Raw genomic sequence first — 6443 nt, 5'->3', positions numbered from 1 at the left:
AATTTATCTAATCAAAAACCTAGTCAATGTTACTTAAACATAATAATCATTTACAATTGCTATTTTAATAGAAATTTATAATTCTTCTCTGACAACTTTTCACTCTGAGTTTTAACTGAGCCCAGCCCTGATGATAGAGCAGAGGAGATTTTATTTGTTAGTTTGCTTTGTATTTGAAAGGCCAGAAAGACCACTTGAGATGACTAATCCAGTTCCTCATTTCAGATGGGGAAATTGAGGCTGAGAGAGGTTAGATTTGGACTAACGTGAAACTGAGCCCTTTGTGAGGACAGAGTGATACTTTCAAAGGGCCTCTCCATGATCAGAGCAAATGGGAAAGTCTCCCTCTCTCCACCTGTGCCTGCCTGAGAATGGGTAAGAGAGAGGAGAATCAGGACTAAGGCCATTTTCTTGAGTGTCCAGATGATTGCCCTGGGACTGTCTGTCTGTCTGTTGGTGGCATGCCTGTCTTTGCTCCCACGTGGAATCGGCAGCACCCCATTTGGCTGTGTGTGTTCATGCGTCCCTTGTACAGAGGTGTCCATGTGGAAAGACAGTGAGCAGATAGCTACAGCTGTTGTCACTTACACTCCAGAGAACAATTCCAGGAATTAATGGCTTCTAATCCTGCAAATAAGGTAGATACAGCACAGTATTAGATTCCAAGCTGCCAGATGCAAGCCATTGCTCTTCTTTCATAAATATGCTTATAAGGACATGCTCTAATCTCAGGGCCTCCTCGATCTTCCCCTCCAGCCGCTAAGGCCCAAGGCCTCAGGCACCTTCCCATACCAGGGAATAAATGAAGTCAATTAAATCTTTAAAGAAACTCCTTATGAGATAATGTCAACAGATAATCAGAAAAACTTGCAAGGAGTCCTGATACCAATTGCTTTGGATAGCTTTAAAAAGCAAAGTAGCAAGGATCAGATCCTTCACTGTAACAGTCTTTCATTTTAATAATAGCCTTTACGTACTACAATAAGAAGTATCAAAGTCCATTAAATCTAATGGGCTGATCCTTCCAGGGATACAGAAGCAAATGAGTCATTCTTTGGAAGTAGTTTAGCAATTTTGGGCTTTTAAGGCTTTGCTTTAGCCCTTTGGTGGTGGAATTTACAAACAGGTTGCTTCTACTCTGCCTGGCTTTTTGTTCATGTTCTGGGGTCAGCCTGGTAGGAAGGTGCTCCAGGGGCAGAAAAGACCTGGCTCAGACTGTGAGGGCTGGGGTAGACGGTGAGATTTGCCAAGGAGAGAGAGCAGCTGCTGGGAGGTGACCAGAAGGCTGGGCAAGGGTGTGGGGAGTAAAGAAGGGGAGCAGTTAGTGCCAGGGTGGTGGGGGAGAGCAAGACTACTTAATGACCTACCAGGCCAGGGGTATGGGAAAGCAGCTCGGCTTTGGGGCATGGCCACCCTTCCTTACTCCGAGATGCCCTTCTGAAGCATATGTAATTCTCCGCCATAATAGCACTCTCAGGACTCACAGGCACTGCCCTGGAATTTATCTCATAATGGTTTGGCTCTGAGTTCCCACCCAAATCTCATCTTGAATTGTACTCCCATAATTCCCACATGTTGTGGGAGAGATCCAGTGGGAGATAATTTGAATCAGGGGGTGCTTTCCCCCATACTGTTCTTGTGATGGTGAATAAGTCTCATGAGATCTGATGGTTTTATCAGGCATTTCCACTTTTGGATCTTCCCCATTTTCTCTTGCTGCCACTGTGTAAGAAGTGCCTTTCACCTCCTGCCATGATTCTGAGGCCTCCCCAGCCATGTGGAACTGTAAGTCCAATTAAACCTCTTTTTCTTCCAGTCTTGGGTATGTCTTTATCAGCAGTGTGAAAATGGACTAATACATATCTCATGTCTGCCCTGCCCCGAGGGCAGTATTTGCCCCCTTCTGATGGAGAGTCCCTATACTTAGGGGCTCCACACTACATCTGGACCCAAGAAATTACCTTCCACTTCTTGCTGTAAGTCAAGGGGCAACTTTCTCCAAATCCTGCCCACTCACCCACCCTGAGGCCCTTCTCCCCTCAGAGTCCCAGCGAGCCTCGGAGAGACTTTTCCAGCCCAAGCTCCTTCATGGCTCCCTGAGAGATCAGAGGCCACAGCAGCACCCCAGGCCCAGGGCAGCCCCCGGGAAAGCTGTTCTTCTCTTCCTATAGCCACTGAGTGCTAACTCCTGCAGCGCTGTGGCGCGGGGTCTCCTGGATCTGGGATGTGACCGTTTTTTCTTTCTCCTTGGTGTTTATCACGGCTCCTTCGTGCATACTTTCCTTTCGGATTTAGTGCCCCTGGTGGGATCTCAGGGGTCTGGTCTTACTGTTGAATAGCAAGGAGCTCCAGGAGAGGAGGGGGAAGAGGTATCTGGGGCAGAAAGGGAAAGTTATGCAGGACAAGATGTGGCCATCACAGAGGGTCAGAAAGGAGAGCTCCATGGAGGGACTACTTACAAAGGTGGAGGGAACCAGCATGGGATGGAGCTGCACACTAGCACCAAGGGCAGCTGGGAGCTCTTATCCCTAATCAGGGGCTGGCGCTAACCCTCCATCACCAGCCTCAAGGGGCAAGTGCAGTGACTGGTAGGAGAATAGAGTTACTGCCACCTGCAGCCAGTGGGCAGGGGGTGGTCCCATGCGGGAGCCTCCAGGGTGCAGGGCAGGGTAGGGAATATTAGCTAGTACAGAGGGGAAGAGAACTCACTGGGGTGTGGGGCTGAAGGCAGCCATGGATCCCAAGTAGCTCTCCAAAGACTGGAGTGTGTCCCTGTAGAAGAATCCCACCGAGGGCTTGAGTGGCCCCAAAGTGGATTCACCCACCCCAGGCAGGAACCTGGAAGTGTTTGGGGCCCTTCCTTCCTCCCTCATCCTCCTGCCTATGTGTCACTTTCCCTTCACCTTGCCTGTATTTACTCCTCCCAACAATTCTATGAAATGGGGAGAGTAAGGTATGATGAGGCCAAGTCCCTTGCCCGACGTCACCCATCCAGCCAGTGATGAAGCCAGGATTTGAACCCAGTGCCCATCCACCTGCTTAACTACTGGGCTGCACTGCCTCACAGATTAGCTACGGAGCTGTCCCCAGGCCTGCTCTTCCACCAGCCACTGCCTCCAGCCACCCTTGCCTTGCCTTCTCTGGGCCCAGCGCACACCTCCCTCTGCACCCCCAAGATGCCCTGAATCTTTCAAATGCTTCTTTGCCTCCTATTTAAGGCATGATCATTGTAGGATCTGAGAAAAAAACGTTAGAGGCCTTAAACATCAAAAAGATGATGATGGCTCCTCTCCACCCTTTCATATATAATTAAAAGCAAAAAATAAATACATAAAATAAGGGTAAGACATGTCAGGAAGTCCTGATTTATCCTCAGAGGTTTACTTTGATAAGTTTGGAGGCAAATACCAACTATGAAGTTCTTCCTAAACAATATTTTTCTCATTTATTTTGGGTGGGGGGGTGCTCCTGTTCGGTTGGTGCTCAGTTGCCTGCTCAGTTTATCTATCGGGTAATCCAGTTCTGGGAAGAGGCACGCAGGAGCATTTTTTTCCCTGAAAAAATCACAGTATGATGTAGTCATGGGAAATATTCCCATTTCCATGGCGTGAAGCCTGCTTCAGCTGAGAGAAAGAGTTGCCTACATGGGTCAATGCCAGATGGGTCAGAAATTTGGGGGGAAATAACCAGAAATAGAAGAAAAGGGTTTTTCTATATTCAGAATCTCTGGAAAATGTTTGGGACCAATCCACCATGTCCAGCATTCTCTTGCACTCACCCAGGGGTTTAGGGGTTTATAGCCATTGAATGCGAGATGCTTGGAAGTGAAGTTGTGAAGGGATGTCTAAACTTTCTGTTAACTCCAGATCAGTCTCATCATTTTACAGATGGGAAACAACAGCCAAGATTCCTTTCCTCCAAACCACCCGTCTGAGTGAGGTGCGAGGACTCTCAGAGCTTCCCCTGAGTCTTACAGAGAAGATATGTGTGGCACCAGGGATTCCCCAGGGAAAATGAACAAACTTTGTTACAAGGCTGGAAGGTGGTTCCAATGTGCCAAGGCACTTTGCAAAGCTGCAGTGCTCGCATGGATGAGGGGACCACTGTTTCTTCCCCTCCTCCACCCAGCAGAGCTAATCTCTCTCTCCTGGTTTGAGCTTTGTGAGGTCCTGTACAGTGAGCGATGTAATTATTAGTTTGACTCAAGCGAGGGCAGGGATACAGCATGATTCACTTCTGCCTCCAGCATCTCTCACCACGATGGTCACGTGGAGGTTCTTGGAGGGCTGCTGACTAACCATAGCATAGAGCCGCTTCTGAACCAGTATCCAAGAATTCCAGCTTCCATGTTTAAGAACAGCCAAGGTCAGGGACTCAGTCCGAAATCCTGCAATAGCTTCCTGCGAGGAGAGACCTTCATGGTCTGAAAGCAGTTTTGGTAGGGGTGGGAAACACTTCTGCTCTTTTCTGGGGTGGCACCAATGTGTTTGAGGTCTTCAAGATGGAAAGGCTTGAATATTTTGCATTACTGACCCTTGGGCTAGTCCTGGTTTGATCTCTGCATGCAGAACTGAGGCCAAGAGAGAAGGAATTCAAATCCACCAGGCTGATTTTCCTTCGTTATAGAAATGTCTTGAAAGGAAAGTGTATACAGAAGGGGATGAATGGTTGAAGTATTCAGTTAATTGTTCTTGTCCTCGAAGTAACTGTTAAAAAATTGTATAGACTTAATTTATTTGGTAGAGCAGTTTTTGGTTTGTGAATTGAGCAGAAAGTACAAAGAGTTCCCATGTAGCTCCTCTGTCCCTCCGCAAACTCTCCTGTCTCAGGAGAACTTTTTACATGGAGACAATACCAAATGTTCCCATAGAAGAAAGATCGTTGGTGAGGATTTTTGATGCAAACAGGCCATTACTGGCACTCACACAGTCTGATTTTTCTCATCAAGGTTGAGTAGAAAGCCCACTGACCTGTGAATTACTGACACAGATTTGCTCATTCATTGTCTTCAGTCATTTGACAAGTATGCGTTGACTTGAGCACTCTCCCTGCCCAAATGTGGGTAGCAAGCACTGAGGTGAGCTGGTGAGATTTGTTCCTGCCCCCATCCAGCTCACGGTTGAGTCAAGGGTACACCTGCATAGGAGCACAGAAATGCCGTAGACACAGAACATTCAGCCCTCCTTGGTGTACCAGGGAAAGAGCAGTTCTTGGACAAAGCAATGTCTAAGGTAAGATAGATCCAAGATAAATAAACATGGCAGAATTTACAGGACTTCATGACTGTGGGATGTGTAGGATGTGGGAGAGGGGGCATCCTAAAAAGGAGACCTTGGGCAACTGAGTGAAGGCAGGGGGCGCAGGTGAGCAGGCTTGGAGGGAAGGGGGAGCTTTCAAATTCAGGGACAGATGTCGGAGATGTCTACTAGGACTATGAGTACCAGAGGCATTTGGCGCCTGAGTTGGGGGTCAGAAGAGGATTCTTGTTCAGATTTTGATTTGGAAGGCATTATCTGATAGATGGCAGGTGGGGTCAGGTGAGGCCACCAGGAAGTGTGCATTGCATAGAACGACAACAACGTAGGTGAGGCTAGACTCTGAGCACACCAACATGTAATGGCAGGAAGATGTAAGGAGTAAGTGGGTCGGCCACTAGGCCTGCAGTGGCAGGGGCAAAGTGATTGTGCAAAGGCGCAGGGCAGAGTGGCAGTGGCAGGCTCTCCTGGGTACGTACAGTTCCAGAAAGAGCCCAATGGGAGGCTGAGACAGCAGAGGACAGCTGGTGGAGACACCAGGCTCTGACTCAGCTGAGAAAGACCACAGTCCACCAGCCTCAGATGTCAGCAGCAAAATCCAGCAAAATGCTCAAAGATGGAACCAGATGTGATGGCTTCAGGAGATGCACCTGCCAAAATACCACCCCTCATCTCTTCCTGCCACTGGATTGTGAAGGGGAGGATGACAGGAATCCAAAACACTGAACAGTTAGCCAAATTACACCTCAAAGAACTGATGAACTTGTTGGATTTGGATTACATTTAGTTTTAAAGCAGTTTGCTTTCAATGCATTCACAGTGCCTTTGCTACCCGGCAAGCTGAGAATGGGACCAGTGAGTATGGTTCATAGCTGTGCAGTGCCTGGCCAGTGCTTCTGAGCAAGGCGGCTGTGTTTACACATCTGAGTGTGAGTACTCTTGGGCCACTTCCTCGATTAATGATAGGTTGGCAGCCTCACTCACTGTCATACAACCTTCATTGAAACAGAAGTCTCTATTGCATTGGGAGCACCTGCCACAGTGCCAGACATGTGGAGTGCACAGTAATTCCTTGTGGAATGAGTGAGTGCCTCAGACAGAGGGCTGTCTAAGTTCTGTTTGCAGACATTTTTCCTTCTTGGGGAGTTCTATTCTACACAAAGTAGCTCATTCCTTTTTTCTAAACTT

Source organism: Hylobates moloch, unplaced genomic scaffold, assembly GCF_009828535.3.
Source record: "Hylobates moloch isolate HMO894 unplaced genomic scaffold, HMol_V3 SCAFFOLD_16, whole genome shotgun sequence".
Lineage (NCBI taxonomy): Eukaryota > Metazoa > Chordata > Mammalia > Primates > Hylobatidae > Hylobates > Hylobates moloch.
This window is presented reverse-complemented; position numbering follows the sequence as displayed.